Source organism: Lonchura striata, chromosome 3, assembly GCF_046129695.1.
Source record: "Lonchura striata isolate bLonStr1 chromosome 3, bLonStr1.mat, whole genome shotgun sequence".
NCBI lineage: Eukaryota > Metazoa > Chordata > Aves > Passeriformes > Estrildidae > Lonchura > Lonchura striata.
Genome location: NC_134605.1, coordinates 110,091,257 through 110,112,564, shown reverse-complemented (window position 1 = coordinate 110,112,564; position 21,308 = coordinate 110,091,257). Strand labels below are relative to the sequence as shown.

The following is a 21,308-nucleotide window of genomic DNA, read 5'->3' as shown; positions in this document are numbered from 1 at the left end:
GGATATGTAGCATGAGTATAATATAATGCTTAGTTAAAATAATTAGTTGAAAAGAACATATTCATTTCCTAGAATTTTTGGAGAAACAGCTCAGTGCTTTGGAAAAAAGAAAAGTTATTAACTGACATTGTGTGTATGAAACTGGAAAATAAATATTTTCATCTGTGGTAGTTATGTTGAATACTCAGTTTTAGATCATGCCAAGAACATGTTTATTAACATGTAATTTTTAAATTTATATATATATATATATACACGAATAAATAAATATTTTATGACAAATATAAATATATTTATAAATATATGTGATTATAAAATCATTCCACATTCTCCAGTTGCTTGTATAAGACACACACAACTAGTGAGAGCTACCACAGCATCATAAGGTGCTTTTGAAGAACTTTTCAATGAAAAGGTGTGGGGGTTTTTTTGGTTGTTTGTTTTTTTTTTTTGTTGTTTTTTTTTTCCCCTGTCATGTAGGCATGCTAAATAGACAACAGCACCTCATCTTGACTTAGAAATAAGTTGTCAAGACAAGGTAACCTTACCACTTCAATTTGTCCCACAATGGAAGTCATGGACCTGTGCAATATATTGGACTTCTGTGTCCTTGCTTTTATTTTGCCTTTGCCATTCCTATTATTTTTCTTTTTTTCAAATCTGGGTTACTACCCAATAACTGTAGCTTCAAAAGGCTGTGTTTTCTCATTCTTGGATAAGGCAACTTGAATTAAAACTTTGGCATAGATCTTTCTTAAGAGACCAATATAGAATTTAACTTCTGTGTTTGACAAGTTAATTGGCCAAGGTTTAAAACCATCAGTTATGCAATAAAACTGTATGTAATTAATTAAAGGGAGCCGATTATTTTCAGTTGGGCTCTGTTCCTGAAACATCCTCCTACTCACTAATAAACTTTTTTCCTGCGGTGGTTTTTCTGAAATTAATAAGCACATTGCAAAACCAGGGTAAGCCTTTCTTATTGTCTGCTTCCCATGCTCACCAGGATGCAACAGTTACTGGACTGAAAATGAAGTCACATCCCTATAGGGCCCATATTACAAGAACAATATTTTATTATCCTCTGTGGTATTTACAGAATCACAGAATCCTTTAGGTTGGAAAAGTCCTCTGAGGCCATCAAGTCCAACCAGCACTGCCACGTCCACCACTAAACCATATCCCAAACATTGAACACTTTCAAGGACAGTGAATCCACTACTCCCTGGCTGACCTGTTCCAATGTCTGGCCACCTTTTCAGTGAAGAATTTGTTCCTCAGACATAGAATTAGCTGGTCAAAAGCACCAAGTAGGTTCAAGATCACACCAAAAAATAAATATGAAAGAAACAGGAGATACAACACTATTGGATAAATAGTTGGAGAGAATACTTGGCAAAAATTTCCCTAATAGCTGTGAGAGTCCTTGGCTCTTCTTGGACCTCCTGATCCAACTTGTGATAAATTAATTAAATTTTCTGTCCATGTATTGCTCTGAGGATTGACCACAATTTAAAGCACAGCTCACACTGGAGCAGGGCTGGGCTGTGCCTGGTCTCTGTGCCTTAGGAGATGGATACAACTGCTTTTTTTTCTGGAGAGGGAGCTGTGAGATAAAGTCACATTAGGATGTGTTAGGAATGAAGCCAGGCTGACCTGTCCTTGCTGTGGGGTGGAGGAATAGGCTGTGCCACTTGTTGAGGACTTTTCCAGCTCTTGGAATAATGATCTGGATTAGAAGGGACTTTAAAGATCACCCACAGGCAGGGACACCTTCCACTATCCCAGGTTTCTCCAAGCCCTGGCCAACCTGGCCTTAGACACTTCCAGGGATGGGGCAGTCACAGCTTATTTGGCCACCTGTGCCAGGGTCTTGCCAGCCTCTAAATAATTTCTTCCTAATATCTAATATAAACCTACTCTTTTTCATCTTAGAGCCATTTCCCCTGTTCCTATCTCTGTATTCCCTTGTAAAAAGTACTTCTCCTAATCCCCTTTTTGATACTGGAAGGCTGTTATTAGGTTTCCATGAATGTTATTATAAGTTATTAGAGCTGTAAGTAGAATCAGTTGAAATAATTGTTTTCAATGCATGAGAATGATATGATGTCCCCCTTACTCTTTGAAACCACTGAGTAAGACATTCAAATCAGCTTTAGAGAAACTATTCTGCCCAGTTGCCTGTGCAACCAGCTTCAAGTCATTGCTCTGGACCCTTGTGCATGGAGGGAAATCTGCTTTCTCCTTTCCCTCTCCAGACCCCAAGGGTACAAACTTCCTCAGCCATTCAAATTTGTGTCTGAAGGAAGAAGGAAGCCCAATGAAGTGAGTGACCACACTTAACAAAAACCACCCCTTGCTCTTGGAAAGCATAAGCCTCTCTGGAAAAAGCTCTGACTCTATGTATGCCTGAAGAGTACTTCAAAGAAAAGAACCCCAAACCAGTCAGAGATGAAATATAAGTGCCGGGCTTCTACAACAGCAGGAAGATCCCTGCCTGCAGATAGAAACCCTACAGAACTCCAGGAATGGCTTAAAATTTTTAAAATGTTTTCAGTGTAATGTTGGAGGCAGTGGTTGCTTTGGGAGAATAATCAGCATTTATAAAATGACTTATTTTCTCATACCCCCTGTTTTCCAAAGCAGCCATTAATTCAGGATAGTTTGACCTGAAGGTAAAAGAAATTCCAGGTTTATGTGTCCTGTCTCACCCAATCTTTTAGCCATTCAAACTTCCAGTGGCAAAGTGTCCCAGAATTTGTGTGACTGACAACTTCTGAGCACGAGGTGATCCTTGGGAATTCTGACTGATAGCAAGTACCTCCATGGATTACTGCAGACTGAACAAGTCACTTGTGTTCTTTAGCAATTTCCAGTTTTGGAGATTTTCTGGGGTTTTTTTACTGTTCTCTGTAAAGTGAGTGTGGGTCCCCATTCAGTAGAAATAAGTATAGAAGTTTGTTAACTTTCATTGATTTTATGTAGATGTTGTTTTCAAAGAAGCCCTTTGTAACCAATAACTCTTCACTGCAACCCTGGAAGGCTCACAAGTTATGGGATGGTGATTTAGGCAAGAGGGTGGGTGGGAAAAAGTCAATAATAACACCAATAAAAAAGCCATATTTCTGATCAAAGCACCAAGTTCTTGAATAAAGATTATATTAAAAAGAGAAGAATGTAGAGGTCTTGTTAAAACCTTTGGGTTAGTGTCCCGTTATGTGGATTTTCCCTCTAGTGCTTATTCTGGCATTCATTAAACCCTGATAAGTTACATAGAAACACTTGAAAGAATGATTAGAAAGGCTATGTGTGAATAATAGAATTGCTCAAAGGGAAATGGAAATTCTTAAAGGGAAATGCATACTGACATGGAAAGTGAACTTCTGCAGTTTTCTCATTGTCCAGGGTTATTATCTTATTCTTCTTATTTTGAGGGTGTTGAATTTGTATCCTTTTATGTTCACAGTTTGGGAGCTGTTTAAGGAAATTATATTGCTGCAGTAGGATTCAGATGTGCTGAAGGATTTGCAAAAAGCAAAGTGTCTTTTTTGGGTGTCTTTCTTTGAGAGGCTGAGACTCAAGTTTGGAGAGGAAAGGAATAAAAAGAAAAAAATTCCAAACCAACACAGAGCTTTGCTCTCCATCTTCCTGTGCTCTCGAGGTGGAAGTCCTCATAATTCAGTTTCAGATAATTTTCACAGGTGTTTCTTGGTAAATAGGATCAACAGAGTCCATCTTTGGATGGAAATTACACTTTGCCAACAAGAATGACTAGAGAAGACTTCATGTTTCAGGAAATGATGCAGCCAGCAGTTTCAGGAGGCTTTTTGCTTCAGTAAAGGTTTATTTCTTATTTACCTGGTGTTGCTATTTAACCAGCCAGAGTGTTAATGGCTGCAATGGCAAGCAGTGGAGGTTAAACCAAAATTAACTTGTTGCCATGAGAACATGTTCTATTCCTTTGCTCTGCTCTTCATGTTACAGAAATAATATATCAGCACCGTGGCACAGGGGAGCAGAGCTGATCCTGTGGTTGAATTAGAAAGTCAAGCTATAAAAGCCCTAATCTAAACTGTGGGATAATGAGATGTGAGAGGATTTTCTGAGGTCCACTGCTGATCACATCATGTTTGTTTAGTAAGATGGGAGTATTTTCACTGAGATAAAAGCTTAGATTTCTTTGAGAGGAGTTTCAAAACCAACCTTCAATACTTTAAGCCACAGTGATTTAATGGGACATGGAAAAGCATTTTTTAAGCCATTCTGAGGTTTTGTGTCTACAGGAGCTATATGTGGGTATAGCATTGACATGCTTTCCTTGCCAGTGTTATCCAATGGAATTTGAGAAGTGTTTTCCCTTGTATTTTCTTTTTCAACAGCGCAGTCAGAAAAAATCTTAAAGTCAAAGGACAAAATCCTGCACCTCTGATCTTAATGTCTGTGCTAACACAACTCTCAAAGAAGGTTATGTGGAGAAGCTCAGGATGCAGTAATCTCCCAGATCCATCTACCTTTCACTCCACAGAGACCATTCAGGTAGATGATGGCAGAGTAGAAATACCTAATGTCACCCACTGATGACAGGTCCACGGGTCCTTCATGGTCTGCAAAGATTTCAAGCAAACTGAGGCTCAGAGAATAACATACTCTGAAAACTGGTTTTGCCTTATTTCTAGGACCTGTAATTCCTGTTTTATTGCTGCTGTGGGCTGTGGGTCAGGTCTTGCACTGTGCCAAGGAGAAGGTGTAGATGTATTCTGAATATGATCAATAGGGTTGCAAGAGCTTGCTTTTCCAAAGAGACATTCAGGGTAAACTCAAAAGATTCATCTTGCCAACATGAAATAGTCTTTCTCTTCCCTAAAATTGTTGTCTTAAATGCATAAATTTCCTGTGCAAGGTGTTGATTTCTCTCAGCTGAAGGAGCCATGCTCAGGCTCAGACACTCATGTTAAAATAGACAAATTTATAAACTAGATAAAAAGCCAGGCCTAGAAGAAAGTATTTAATGGGGACTATATCCCCATTGCATGGAGATGGGGATCTTCTCTGAACTGGTTTTGTAAGAGTACATCATAATCTTGCTGGTGAAAATGTAGTACTGCAAAACCATGGCCTTCTGGGGATGGCACAAGGCATTAGGGTTGGATTTTCTGGTGAGATCTGGAAGAGAGAACTCACTTCTTTCTGACTAAAAGGGGGAAGGTTTAGATTAGATATTAGGACAAAATTCTTCTCTGAGAGGGAGGTGAGGCCCTGTGCCAGGGCCCTGGCACAGCTTCCAGAGAAGCTGTGGTTACCCCTGGATCTTTGTCCAAGTGTCCAAGGCCAGGCTGGATGAGGCTTGGAGTAACCTGGGATAGTGGAAGGTGTCCCAGTCCATGGCAGGGGATTGGAACAAAATCTTCTTTAAGGTCCCTCCCCACTCAAACTGGGCTGTGACTCCATGATTTTACTGTTATTTGCTTTCCCCACAGCCTCTGGGCTAATTCAGTACCAAATTTTAGGTAGATTGGGCTGTCGCTGTCGAGGCAGGATGGGAATGAATATACTTGATTTAGAAGGCTGTGAAAGTAGACTCTGGTTTATTGAAAATATACTGCTCTTTTATACAGAGCTATGTAAGAACCAAATCTACTGGTCCTGAAGTGAAAATAACCCACAGCATCAGTGCAAAGTGCTTGACGCACAGTGATAGAACTTAACTATAAATAATGTGAAAAACAAGAGAGATAAAGAATTATTTATATTCTTTCCCAGCTCTTTCCCAGGCTTTTTGCCTGGCTAGAAATTCTCAGTTTCTTTCTTTGATTGAATCTGAGACCCACATTGGGCTATTTTAGCAATGCATTGAGCTGATTGGTAGAAGCTACATAAAGCTCCTTCTGTTGCAAACACAAAAAATTGAGCAATATTAAACAATTATATTCTTCATTTTTGAAAAATCAATACCCCTCTTAGTTTTTCTGTAAAAAATATTTTAACCTTAACTTAAATACACACCTTAAATGTGCATTTTAACTGAATGTACACATGGCATGTTATGCATTTGTAATATCTGAAATAAAATATGCATATATATATATTAGATTGCAAGATAATAATAGATAGTAGATGCATAACAGGATTCTGCTCCCTTTGGTGTACAGATCATGCAATAGTGGAGCTGTCTCTTTCTTTCTTCCTGCTGCCACAATCCTTTGGGTCACCGTCACCCGCCTGCAATCCAGTGATCTAAAAAACAAGGACTGGCAATGACAAAGCATCAGAGGGAAGCTAAAATCCGTGTGGCATGTGACATAGAGAAAAGGTCACATTGCCCTGCATCAGCCTTCTCTTAAGTCAAGTTAATTAATGGTTCTTTTTTTTTCTAATTCAACTGGATGGGTCTCCAGGCAAAGTGCTATTTGCAATGGCACCGTGCTCTGGAGTCACCCAGCCTGGTGCTGGCTGTGCCCCCGCATGTCCCCACATCTTCAGGCCAGGAGGCATCAGCTCAACACTCCATTCACTTTTCAGGTGTGTGTATTGCTCCCAAGTCACCTGGCAAAGGGTAATAATGAGCCTGATCTAGGTGACTTGCCACTGAAAATCCAAACATTGGCATGAGCACTATGGACGGGAGATGCAAAGAAAGTCTCAAATGAGAAGCCACAATAATTTCAGCTTTCTCTGTTGTGAATGTGCAAAGGATTCCTGTTCACAAAAGAAAAATAATCACCTCCAAATAGGAAGGGAGATTGAAACAGAGGCAAAATACATTCCTGGTCCTTGCTGAGGGCAGGTCTCTGACTGAGAAGCAGTGTCTGCCTCTTTCCTCATCTTTGGTTCCACCTTGGCCGGGAGGTGGTTCATGATATGGTTTACTGGGCATGGTGGTGTTTGGTTGAAGGTTGGACTTGATGATCTTGGAGGTCTTTTCCAATCTGAACAGTTCTATGATTCTATGATTTTATGAGACTGTGATGTGCTTGTGTCCTTTTCCCTGTGTGCTGTGCACAGATGCTGTTTGCTGTGGTGGTGTCCATGACACTGGACCTACTTGGGTTCCTCCTGAGGGGCCTGACCTCATGTTCCTGTTATCCTACTGTGTGGGGGTACATTTGCACACAGCCCCTGCCTGTGCTTCTGACTCCTCCTGGCACTGATGGAGTCTGCTGTGGGTCAGCCCTGTGTGTCTCTCAACCTGTGCTCAGAGCAGAAGTCTCTGCACACTGTGTCATATGGTAAAATATACAGCAAGAAGTTTAACTGAGATTCACAGTTCTCATCCAAGACAAGGGCACACAACAGAGCTGGCTCAAAAAACCACTGGTGGTAGAGTCTTGGTGGTGTAGCCACTCCTCACCTATTCCCACTCTTTCTCTTGCATTTGCTCAGTGTTTCTGTAACAGGATTCACACAGCTTTTTTTTTTGTGATTGTGACACGTTTTTTAGGGACGCATTTTTCATCCACTGTTTGGCAGAGCAGCTAGATTAGAGAGATGCCCATGTGTGGTGAGCTGATTTGGTGGCACCACCAATCAGACTATTTCCCACACTTAAATGTGGCTAAAACCTCACTGAACTCATAGATTAGGGCTAGCTGTTGAAGACCAGAGTTCAGGCCAGCTGCATCAACCTACAGAGACACAAGCTGAGTAGAGACAGGAAATTATTCCCTGGTTTGCTCTTGGGGTGGCTCCAGTCTTTCCAAGCCCATTCTCCTTGTATTAATTAAGGTTGCAGTGGGTAGGTAGGTTTCTCCTCAGCTGTTGTCAATCTATTGCCTATTTCCAGCAGGGAAATAACAGCCAGGAGGTGATGAAGTTGTCCCATACTTCTCTTCCACTCAAGTTCAAAGCCTGCTCTTGCAATAAACAGAAGGCACACACCAACACATTCGTTTCCAGCCCCATTAATAGTGATTTTAATAATAACCATAAATGTTTGAATTTTTTTCCTTTTAAATGTTTTTCTAGTACAAGAAAATGTCTGTGTTCTATTGGAATGCGTCCCTGCCCATAGCAGGGAGTTGGAACTAGATCATATTTAAAGGTCCCTTGCATGACTCTGAACTTCCAAAGCGTGATGATGTTCAGCAACCTTTAAGAATGCCAAAAGAAGGCCAGATATTTCACAAAGCATCTGCTTGGTCTTTTCCTCTGGGTGTGAACTCTTCTCTCAAGCAGGCCCAGAAATAATCTGGGCTGCAGGTTTCTCTGTCCATTTCCTTAGGCTTGGGATGCCTGACCTGGGACACACCTGACTGGTGTGGTCTTTGGCCTCTGTTGAATTTTGCAGGTAAAATTGTGGACACAGGAGCACTCTCCAGGGGCAGAATTCCAGGTGGGCTGAAGTTATGTCCATGTTAAGATAAACAAAATGACACACAGGTGCAAATATATTTACCATAGCCCCTCGCAAGCTTTAGTCCTAGCCAAGTAATCATCTCAAAATAATTATTGTGTTCTTGTGTGTGGTTTGGGAGTTTGTGTGTGCCAAGGAACATTCCCAGCTGGTCTGGTGGAGGAATCCATCCTGTTTTTGAACTTGAGAAGGTTTAGAATATGAATACAACCAGATCGTGTCATTTGGCCTCAGTGTCTGGGAATATTCCTGGGCACATTTAATTTGCCGGTGAAGATGTAGCCAGAGTGTTTCTTCAGGACCATCCATTACTTAAATATCTGTGTTGAAGCTGATTTTTTTTTTTTTTTTTTTTTGCACTAGTCTGATTGTATCCCACTGCCTCTGGTTTTAAAGATCTTATTTTTCCCTTTTGGTTGCTGTGACTAATCTGGGACATGAGCTGCTGTCTTCATAAATCCATGCTGTATGGTTTTACTCAAAGATGCTCAGGTTCCAAGAGCTGCTGTTTCTTTTTCATTTTCCAACTCTGAGGTGATTAAGCAATTTTGACTATAGTGAATTAAAAGTCATCTTTTCTCTTGTGCAGTTTATGTGTTAGGTTTTTTGAACAGTTTTTGTTCTTTTTTGCCTTTTTAGAGTATCTCACCTTTATTTAGATAGGAAAGTCATTGCTGACTCTGAGTATAGAGAACTAATTGGTGAAGAAAAATCTGATGGTGGCAACCTCATTTTTAGTTCCATCAATGCCTCCTGTGCTCCTGAATGGCTTGAAATTGAACATATCCTCATCCCTGGAAGTGTTCAAGATCAGGTTGGATGGGGTTTTAAACAACCTGGTCTAGTGGAAGGTATCCCTGCCCATGGCCATTTATTAATTAAAATCCCTTTTGCTCCAGACCAGATTGGTTGCATTCAATCTGAGATGGTCACAAATCACATCAAGCCTCAGACATTTCCTAGACACAGTTTTGGTCAGTGCTAGATGACCTAGACAAAAAAAACATGCCAAACCTTGCTCTAAGAATGTAAAATATTTGTGATTGAGTACTAGGTCTAAGGCATAAACCTTCATAAGTGTGGACATAGCCTCAGTGTAGCCCTTTTAAAGACTAATGAAAAATGTCTGTGGCCCACTGTGTCCCAGAAGGTGGAAAATGTATGATTCAAGATTTTGGCACTTTTCATCATGGACAGCATGTTTAACATGCCACCCCTGCCCCAATCCTAGACAAAGAAAAGTCTCTGTGGAAGTTCAGATATTTATTCTGGGCTTTTTCTGTCAGTTATGAAAGAAATTCAGCCCACCAAAATCTCAGACACTGTTTCTGGCATCCACAAACATAGCTAAGTTCTGAGGTGTTCTGACCCTCTTCAGTCTACACTGGCGTCACTAATGTTGAGAGTTATTCCCCCTTATAGGAGAGAAATTTGGTCTCTGTGAGTAGAAGAACTGACAGGTTACTGTTCTCCTCAAATCCTTCTTATTGATCTCTCAAATATGGAATAAACACAAAAGCATTGACAAAATAAACCCTGAGGAAGCAAAGGACGATGATGCCTTCCAGTTCTTTCAGTGATTTGTGCTGCTTAGAGCGGGGAGGAGAAAAATGTGGAGAGTACAGGAGGTGCTTGGGAAGCTTTCAAATTGTCAATTTTCATTGGTGTTGCTTGCTCAAATTGTATGTAAGGGTAGAGCCAGAACTATCCTGGTTCACAACATATTCTATGCAGAGACTTCTTGCTTAAAGTGCCTTTATACTTCTCTTAAATGTTTTTTCGCTTGTTATTGACAGAATTGAGATCTCAGTTCAGTGGTTGTTCCCAAAGTTACTGTATAAGATTTGGTATTACCTAAGGAAATATTAATTACCTGGGCTTGAATTATATGAAGAATCTGATTGTTGAACTGGACTGTAGTTGTCAGGTCCTTGTAAACCCTTATTTCCAGCAGGAGGAGAAGGCGAATTGCCATGCTGGAGTTGGATTTTGGATTTGTTGTAGATCTCTGTAGGGCTTAACTTCTAAAAGATAAATCTCCCTTTCTCTTCCTGCTCTCTTCTTTCCTCTAAGTCATCTGAGGAGAATCTCACTGACAGCCTTTTGGAGCATAGCAAAGGGGAGTCCTATCTCCACAGACCCCCAGCCACAGCACCATCCAGGCAGATAATGTTAACCTGTTCTTGCTCCAGACCGGAACTGTCAGTTTGCACAAACCGTCAGGATAATCTCTAAAAAGTCAGGGAAGCACTGCTTTGGTGAAACACAGGGTATTGATCTCCCCTGATCATCCTGTTTGCTTCTGGGGTGGCTGGAAGTGCCTGGAGCTGAGATGTGGATGTGGTGCTTGTGAGATGTCGTGGGGCTGTGATGGCACAGACCTGATCAATGTCCACATGTCCCTGCTGGATGCTCCTGCAAAGGTCAGGCGCCTTTAGTGCTCTCCCAGAAGGTTTTTAATGGAGTGAGCTGCTAGCTTTTATCCTTCCTCATAATTTCATGAGGCAGAAACCCCCCTCCCCCAGGCAAGCAGCCAGCCTGCCACCAGCTATTCCCTTTAAAATTATGATGAATCTTGAAATAAAACACAGCCATGGACTGAACCCACTAACCCTCAGTCCAAAGGTATTAGGGCTGCTGGTTGATAGAGACAATATCTAGTTCTTGGAAATGTTTTGCTTCTAGCACCCCTGGATGATTAGGACGAGAGGACTTGGCGAAAAAGATAATGATTCTGTATTTGCTGTGGAAATGACAAGTGCAATTAGAATTGCCAACTGAGTTGTGATCAAAATTCTGATTAATTACTTACTGCTATTTCACAGAGAAGAAATTAGTGCGTATCTAATTGGCATTACTGAAATGTATTCTGTGCCTTGCTTGCATAAATTAAATGTAAAGAACAAATCTACTGCGTGTCCATGAGAGGGAGAGAAAGAGATGGAGCAAAAGTGAGTGTGTGATACTGGGTAAGATCCTCAGGTGATGCAAATCAGGGGTGCTCTGGTGAAATCACTGGATGGTTAGTCTCAGACCTGGGATGCTAAAAGAGCCTCTTTGATTCAGGTGGTTACTGGGGATCTGTGCTGTAAGAAAAGAAGAGGTCAGGCTGGAGGATCACAGCAGCATTTCTTCCAGTCTTATCAAATCTCACTTTATCAAAACCAGTCACAGCAGTATGAAATCCTATTTTCAGCTTGTGATACCACAGCACCAACCCCCACCATACCATCAGAGACTCACTATCGTATGATTTTTATTTGCTTATTTATTTCAATTTCAGCTCTGCACATGCTCCAGGCACATATACAATAATGGCAATTACACATTGTACAAAGCACATCAATAATTTTAGTATGAAAGAGAAGGAAAAGGCAGAGATTCGAGTGCTTTAATTGGCAGGACTACATTATGTCAATGAAGCAGGGACACGGAGGACTGATTAGATAAATTCTCCCTTGCAGTTCCAGCACCCAGCAATGAAGTGCCCACCATGTTCTGAAAATTAAATGCATGCATTAAAAATGTATTTGCATTTATTTTCCCTCTGGTGTCCTTTTTTGGTTTTTCTAACAAACAGAATCTTATGAAAAAAAAAAAAAAACAAAAACAACAATATCCCTGGATGGGAGCTTTGGCAGTGCATTTGCTATTTTTTTCTTTAAGGTATTCAACTTGGTACCTTGGTGGAGAGGGCTGTGTTAGTAGGGATGAGTTTCCTCCTTCTCCCTGCTCCCCTCAATTAACTTTTATTCTACAAGGTGAAACAGGAAAAATGTTGTAGAAGTGGGGAAGCAAAAAGACCCTGTGGTTTTGTTTCCTAAACAGGGGTCTAACTTCTTGCATACTGTAAGTGTAGGTGCACTGAATTGAAATGGTCATTTCAATAATCCCCAAAACTGTGATGAGATCCAGCAGCCCTATTAATTACCTTGTAGTATCTTGCCATTATCCTTGTCTTCCCTTGCCTTTGGCCTATCCTCATTACAGTAGCATGGAAATATATGGCCAAACCATTAAATATCCTTTTCTTTTTTTTTTTTTTTTCTTTTTTCTTTTTTCTTTTTTTTTATTTCCCATTCTTTCCATAATGACCTGGTGTCCTACTTCTTAAACAAATATTTCACTTCCCCCCACTTGAGTCTGAAAGGGCACAGCTATCACCAGCCAGCTGTAATGTCCTTTCTTTTCCTGGTCTTCCTTTCTCTCCCTCTCTTATCTCTGTGATCTTCTCTTCCCTGCTCCCTCCCCCCAGACAGTTTTATTAAATTCAGACCTCTACTTCTGAGGCCTCTCTGTCTGAGCTCCCGCTCCCTGTGAGACATGGAGAGCAAAAGGGGAAAAAACCAGTCATGATTCCCTTATATTCCTCCTCTCTTCAATGTCCTTGGCAGCACAGGGATGCTTTCCACAGCACATCCTTCTGGCTGGACGTTCAGGTTACTGTCTGTAGTGTTGCCAGCATTATTTAGCATTTGGGGACCCCAGGGAAACACAACATGCAAGAAAATGCAAATCCATTTTTGACAACTGACAGCACATGCTTGACATAAACTACCATCCTTTTGAGAAGGATTTGGGTTGGAAAGGGGAACTACATGTAAACAGAATTTCTGTGGCTTTCATGGAGAGTAGTTGTAGCCCATATTGTCTTGATAAGGCAATACAGGTTTGGAAATGGCTTGCACCAGTTTTCTACCTGCTGGATTAGCCTTGGTACTTAGCACTGAGCACTTTGTGTACTCTGAGTCTGAAATGAGCCTTTCCATCCTAGTGGGATGCAAATACAATCTACAAGTCTTCATGCAGCTGTCCTCTGTGACTGCCACATGAGACTTGTGAAAACTGAACAAACCCTGCCAGATGGGCTTTTTGAAGGCTCTCCAAAGCATCTTGACTCTTCATGGCACTGAAAGACACTCCCTGGTGGCCAAAAACAACAGAAATTCTTGTGGAGGTTCCTGCTGACAGCTTTTCAATTGAGGTTTTCAACTGGTGTGTCCAGAAAATTAAATGTGTTCTGATATTTTTGATGCCATGGAATAAACAAGTAAAAATCATGCTTGGGCTTGTCTGATGGGTGTGTCTGGCAATGCAGGTGTTATACAAAAAAAACCCAAAAAACAGACCAAAATTGTCCATGCTGACAATTCTCTTCATAAAAGTTAGATTAATGTAAACTATTAAACATGAGGGGTATCCTTTAAATTCCAGCAGGGTGCCTGAGCTAAGAAGCCTTGGAGAATTCTGAACTGTTCTGCCTGTCTAACACAGTATCAGGGCTTTTTTTATTTTTTTTTTCTTTTTTATTCCTGGTGCTAAAACACTAAAAGCTCTCAAAGAAGAAAATCTGCCTAATACACATCTCTGGTCTCCTGTACACAGATAATATTTTCTCACTTGACAGTTTTGATGAGGTTTTGAAGAAATTGAATATTTTTATACTTAGCCCCATAATGACAGCAATGATAAATAAACACATAGTGCCCCAACACCAAGAGTCTCAAAAATGTTATCAACTGTCATCGTTTAGGGCTCGAGCATAAGGTAAGTGCCCTCAATAACATTTTTTTTCTATTTTCCACAATGATCTGGAGGATTGCCCAGTGTAGGAATGCAGCTCTGTAATTTTATTGTCAGATAGGGTCAAGACATCAGCTGTTTTACATTGGCTTCATGCTGTCACCAGCTAGACCACCTGAGGAAGTGGCCTGCTGGGAATGCATTTAAACCATCCTAACAGGGACATCCAAACCTCTGCAAGCTCAACCACCAGAAATTACAGGGAAAAGCAGAGAACAAATGGGCTTCGGTTTTACTTCCTTCTAACACCATGCAACGGGCTGTTACTTCTCTTTTCTGCTTCCCATTGCAGCCGGGGATGTTTTCAGACTAAACAAGTCCCTGAAACCTGAAACTTGGCCATCACTTATGGAAGTACCCTGTGCAGCATGGTTAATAAATAAAAAGTTAAGAAAAATATAAAGACAACCTTTCCACTATTAACAAAGACTCTTCAAAGCTACTCTTTTGCTCTGGGCTTTTACAATAATAAGCTGAAAAAATACATTAGAGAGCAGACTCCTTTCTAGCCACTTCATATTTCATTTTGCCTCTCACTTGTCTATTTATTTTCACGTCTTCCCTGATTACTTCTCAATTGTAGAAAGACAACATTAGGCACAATGAGTTTTAAATATACTCCCTGGCCAAAATAACTCCAAGGGCTGTCTGAAATTTCAAACAGCTTGCTAGTAAGTCTGGAATCAAATATAAAGGAAGAGATCCTTACTATTTAGAGTAGGGAAATTGGGACTAGTGGGTGATTTCAGTGCTCCACCAATACACTGATTATTTTTCTACATGGGCATCACACCACACAACCAGGGTCAGTGTGACTCTGTGCATTCACCTTTATATGAACATGAAGAACACTGTCTGGTAATGTACAGGAGATGTTCCACCTCCAAATGTACTCCTTTTCTGTTGGAGCTGTCCAGAAGGCTTGGGATGGGACAAGGAACAGAACCTGGACTACCTAAAAGAGCCACACATGAGTATAAAAACTATTTCCAAAATCAACCCTCAAAACGTCTTCAAACCATCCTGAAAGCATCTGAAGTTCTGAATGAATGTGTCATTAGATCACAGATCTTCTCCAAGTAATTTTTAACCCTGGCAGCTCCTCTGGAAATACTCTAACCTGGGAATTTTGTCCCATGAAATCTAAAAGCCGAAAATGTAGTTATGGTATGATTTGTGGTAAAGCCCTCAGAAGTCTTTGATTTTTTGGAAGTGATGTGATTCTGTTCCTGCATCCATGTTGGTTCCAGAGGTTAGAAATAATTTTTTAGGGTCTTGTTCTGTTTGCTCAACTCTTATTGGATAAGTTCTCTAATTTTGGGCATTCCAAGGAATTTTCTGAGGGCCCCCTCTGTTTCCTTTGTGAGTTGCACTGTTCAGGAGCAGACAGAGACTTGGTTTTCAGGGTGACTGCACCTTGCACATGTGGGAGTAGCTGGACACCATGGCTTGGTCACCAGAGCTACAAAAGACAAATTCAGAGTTTTATATTTTTCAGGGTCTTCCTCAAAAATGTGTTTGTAGCTTGTTTATGTCTCTGTCAGGGATAGGGGAGTTTCTTTCTAATTTTTAGGTTGATGCTAGTGACTTCATCTCCCTCCTTTCTCTCTTTCCTCTCATTCAAAACTGGAGAAGATGGGTCCTTAGAAGTGTGTACAGAGCTGTCATTTCCCTATTATTTCAAAATATGAACATGGATTGGCCTGGCTGTTCCACAAGCCTCATTAACAACATCATTAGTGCTTGGGCTCATTTTACCCAATGGCACTGGCACTTAGTGCTATGGTTTAATGGCAAGGTGGTGATTGGCCAAAGGTTGGACTTGATGATCTTGGAGATCTTTTCCAAACTTAATGATTTGGTGATTCTCTGATTCTAAAGACAGGCCTCCAGTCCAAAATATGTGTCTAGATTCCACACATAGCAGAGAAAGATACCTCCAGAAGTGATACAATCCATCCAAAGAAAAGCAGGAATGAATGACCCTCTAAAATTCCCTCCTCTCCCCTTTTCTAATGATTATTATCTGGATGAACATCTTAGACCAGACAATTAGCTTAGACTAGATGCTTAACATTTAGGCAGCTAGAATTAATGTGATGAATCCCTTCTATGTGCTCAGATAATGACTGTAGCCTTTGTGTCTCAAATTTTAGCTCTGCAATATGTTTTCATAGGTGTTCAGATTCTGCACCGTGCTCTCAGATTAATTTCGACTCCCAAGGCTTAAAATACTTGCTTCCCATTACTGTTCATTGTCATAAATATGTCATGGCATAATATAGCTGTCTGTACCCATAATGAAATCCTTCTGCTTTAAGATTCAAGTCCACAGCCCATACAGGACTAATATTGCTGAAAATCACCCTAATAATGTCACAGGGACTCTTGTGCTTGTGAACCTTTCTGTTATGAGCACAGGCTCTTGGACTGAACCTCCAGCCAAGGCAGGTGCAAGTAAGATTTTAACATTTTTTTATCACTTAGATGGGGAAAGACAGAATGAAAAGAAAGAAAGAAAGAAAGAAAAGAAAGAAAGAAAGAAAGAAAGAAAGAAAGAAAGAAAGAAAGAAAGAAAGAAAGAAAGAAAGAAAAGAAAAAAAGAATGAAAGAAAGAGAAAGAAGGAAAGAAAGAAAAGAAAGAAAGAGAAATAAAAGCACTCCAAAGTGATATCTGTAATTACAATGTTCCCAAAAGAAATTAATATAACCTGCTAAAAAAATCCCTCACTTGTATTAGCTCTCTCAAGTTCCTAATCAGTTGGTTTCAAGCTCTTGCTATTTACTTTTTTTTTATCTTCAAAATATGATCTTCTAATTTCCAACCTAAGCCTCCCTGGTTAAAATACTAATACTTTTATTTTGTTCTGTATGTTTTGAACATGGAAAATCAACCTTCCTTCCTAAAAGTTGTTATAAAACTTCTATAAATTAATTATGCCTTTTACTATACTGACTGAAATGTCTGCAGTCTTTCTGGGCTGAAATTGGGATACATGAAATACGTTTTTTTAAATGGCATTACTGGGGAAAAAATGGGTTTTAATAATACAGGAAAAAAATGTACACAGACCAAAAATATTATAATTTCTCAGGGAAAGTTAAAAACTTAGTAAAAGTTTGGTATTTAATCAAAATGTGTTATTTGTCAGTGAAAAAAGGAGAAAATAGAACAAATGAAAGCTTCTGTTCTGCCCTCTCAACCCATTTCTTACAGAAATTATTGTAATTTTAAAGCTTATTTCTAACCCAAACATTCCCAAAAACTGTAGGTATTTGGCATTTTCCTTCTAGCCTGCTTCTAATGGAAAATCACTCAGTCTCTTTGTGAATCCTTTCCCAGGACCAAAGAACTGTTCTCATTGGGAAGTAATGATAATAATAATAGCAGTAAAGTGGAGTTCTCTTAAAATTTTATTTTGAGGTAGTTCATTTTACACCCAAACTTTATTTTTGCACAAGAAAAGGATGATTTGTCTTTGCAGTGACTGCTGGCCAGGAAGGGAAAGGGAAGCTGAGAACCTCCCCATCCATAACAGTGATGGTCTGAATAGAGTTCAAGTTTATTTGACTAATTCTTTCACCACTTGTCAGAGAACATACTTTTGTTTGTGGTAACAAAACAAGCTCTTTCCTCCCCCGTTTCTCCTGCGAGTAGCACGAGCACTTGTGTGGAGCACAAATTACCGTAACCATTATGATGTTTGCTGTCAAACTCATTTATTTATGCAACTGCTGTGGAAAGGCCCGGGGCCCAAAAGCAACCCTGAAAGATTTCAGAGCCCTGGTGTGGGGTCATGAAAGGGAAAGTGAGGGGGAGGGCGAAGCCTCCACTGGTTATGAGAAAGGAACTGACACAGGAAATGGTCACATATGGCACAGATTTATTGTGTCCGGGACTTCCCATTCAAAACTCATTATATCCACAGCTCAGAGCAGTGCGTGGCACAGCCACATTCATTTTTAGGTCTGGCATCTGATAAAATTGCTGTTCTGATTTCAGGTGGTGGTGGTGGTGGTGGAAATTTTATCATTCCTAGACCAGAGAGATGGTGCCTGGAATTGTGTCAGCAAAAGCTCTGCTGTTTTCTGCCCCTCACCTTTATGTTGAGACACAGGTATTGGTGCAACTAAAGCTTCAGTCAGTGAGGTTTCTGGTCAGGAGAAGAGAAGAATCCTCTTAAAAACACTTAAAGGAAATCAGGATTATCTTCAAGGGGAAAAAGATGGTAAAAGCTTTGGTAGCGGCACAAAAAAAGAACTGATACTTGTGGAACAATTAAATAATTATTTCAAAGGTGAAATAATAGGGATGAAAAGATGTTTCTCTTTGCATTTTTATTTGTCTTTCCTGGGAGACAGGACCCATCTTACTCAAAGTTGGCTTTTTGGATGGTGGTTAGTGACTTCAAGAGGTTTGAAGAATGTTTGTTTGCCTTACCTGCTTCATCAGATCATCTAAAAGCTCCAGTCCGGGTTGTTTTTGTCTCCACACACAATAAAATATCTGGTAATGCTTTTGTCACTGCATTGGATTTATTCTTGAAATAAGCATTCTTATAAGCTTTTTTTGTCAGAATCACTAAAATGACCAAAGTTCCCAAATCATTAATCATAATGCAGACAAAAAATCCTTCCCAATTCTGTCTTTCTGATGAGTAAGTTTAGTAAAATTGTGGACAAGATGCTCTGGGCCAGGTCTGACAGTAGCAGGAATGGGTCTCTACCCAGTCCAGCAGCACTGGAGTATGGACACTGGAGCTTCCTATTACATGAAGAGTACAGCTCCAAACCCACTTTTGTCCCAGCCAACACAGAAGTGCCCAAAATATCTCCTGTGTGCTTTCCAAAAATTATTACGAGTCAGGAGCCAGTTCAAAAATGAAGTTTGGAGGTGATCACTGTCTTCTGGAGGGTCCGTGGCTTTAATACTATGGAAGTCCTATGCCAGCTGGCCTCAGGGACTAGAACCTGACTTGGAACTGGTTATTTTATAAGTTTTGATGAATAAAATGCTCTAGCAGCTCAGTTCCTGCTGATTCTTCTGAACACAAGTATTCCAAGTGTGGTACCTTGTAATCCAGAAGATTTGTGGAATTATAAGGAAAATTCCTTTATCCAACCTGGTGTGGGCAACCTCACTAAAGGGCCCTTCCAGATTTACTCACACACCTTCTTTGAGAGGAATCAAGATATTTTCTCCTGGGTGGGTTATTATTCTCCTCCCCAGCTTTCTGTGGGTTTGTGAGACAAGATTGGTGTTTTCTCTCAAATACAAAGACCAACAATGACCAACCCTCTCTGACTCAAGGGGTTCCTGACCTGTAAATCACTGAGAGCTTGAGGAGTATTTTGGGTGAACATTGCTATACAATTGCTTTGTTCCCATACTCTTTTTGATCCCTGTTGGAGAGCATTCTGACCTCAGAGAGTTGCTGGTCTCTCTTTTTAAAACTTTACTTGTGCACTGATGCTTTGAGGTCAAGAATGAGTTATTATTATAGTTTCTGGGAACTGGAAAACTGTAATTTTTTGTTCATGACTGGGACAGATATATTGTATTCTATAATGTGTGCCTTCCCTTTCAGGCATGGGGAGCTCTGAAGTGTTGATGCAAACATAAAAATATATAACTGTATGAAAGAGGGAAATAACACTTGATTTTACAGAGAATAAGTAGTTTCAATGTGTGTGGCCATATCAAAACATGCACAGAATGAATCCAAGAGAAAATATTTCATGTACTACACCTGTTTTTCTTTGGATTTGCATGTAAACGGGAAGGGTGAATGAAGATCTCAGGATGTGTAAGAAGAGAGTTTTACTACTGAGGTTCATTCAAAGGAAGCAGCAATAACTGTCTTTTCTCTACTTGGGCACCTATTTTTATAAACCTTGAAGGAACAGTATTTTTGAGTCCACAAATGTGACTAAGATTGGCTGGGGGGGGATGTCAAAGTTTTTTATAGAAGAACAATAAACAGGAGAGTATAAACCCCCACAAAGAGTGATGTTATGAGACTCATTTCCTTCCAAAATAATTTTCTTTAAAAGAAAGAATTAACTGCCTAAAGCAGTCACTCTATTTTTATTTACATGGTCCCTGCTATGAGTACATATTTATGTGTGTGTGTGTGTTCCCATGGTTTAACCCCAGCTGGCAGCTCAACCTCACAGAGCCCCTCAGTCACTCAGCCCTGGTGCGATGGGAGACAGAACTGGAAGGGTAAAAGGGAGAAAGCTTGGGGTTGAGATAAAGACCTTTAAACAGGGGAAATAAAAGTTGTATAAGCAGGCAAAACAAAACAAACAATTCATTCACCACTTCCCATGGGCAGGGAGCGTTCAGCTGCTCCAGTGGGACTCCACCACAGGTAACAGTGACTTGGGAAGACAAATGCCCTCACTCCAAATGTCATCTTCCCCTTCCTTCTTCTTACTCGAGCTTTATATGCTCATCATGAACCCACATGGTCTGGGATATCCTGTGGGTCACCTGGGGTCAGCTGTCCTGGCTGTGTCCCCTCCCAAATCCTTGTGCACCCCCAGACAATTCACTGGTGGCGTGAGGAGCAGAAAAGGCCTCGACTCTGTGCAAGCTCCTCTCAGCAATAATGAAAGCATCTCTGTGCTGTTAACACCAGTTTCAGCACAAATCCAAAACACAATCCAAAATAGCTACTGCAAAGAAAGTTAACTCTGCCTGAACCGAAACCAGCACATTTGTACACTAATTAGTACCTCTAATGCCTTCATCTGCAACTGAACTCAGAATAATTTACCTTTTCTAGATTTCCAAAGTGCTATTCCTGGGCTCTTTTTTTCCCCTGCTTTATTTCCCATTTGAATGTCAGCAGGTCAAAAGGAACAGTTAATGCTGATGAATATTTCCCTCTCAGCAAAGATATGTTCTGGCCAGCCCAAGGCCAATGAATTGCAATTTCTAAACAGTGTCCCATTTATCTCTCCCCTCCCCCTTCCTCTCTTCCTTGCTTTTTTTATATTTTTGTAGCTATAATTGTAGTTAAATTAGAAATAACTGACGGGCAAATGCAGTCAGATGGAAAGAAAATTGTGGAAGATTTATTTTATTTTGATAAAAAACTGACATTGCCTTTTGTTTTTGTCAGAAAGCGACTCTATTTTTCTTTGTACCATGAATTGTGGAATCTATCACGAAATGGGTAAAAATTATTGAAGCAAATGGTAGTGTTAACCTGAAGGGGAAAATCATTAATGTTGATGTATTTCATTCAATTTTAAATGTAGAATTTATTTTATTTTATTTATCTGGCATTGGGGAGCAAGGGAAAAGGCAGGAGACTTGTAAAGGACTCTATGTGCCTTTAAGTCAGAACATCTATTTTAAAAAATG

The 21,308-nt window shown here is 40.2% G+C and overlaps 1 protein-coding gene across 1 annotated transcript in view; it reads left to right on the top strand.

Moving 5' to 3' along the window:
- The window catches only part of PKHD1 (PKHD1 ciliary IPT domain containing fibrocystin/polyductin), a 232,400-nt gene that overhangs the window by 179,469 nt on the left and 31,623 nt on the right, over nucleotides 1–21,308 (top strand). The gene's annotated exons all lie outside the window — the stretch shown is intronic.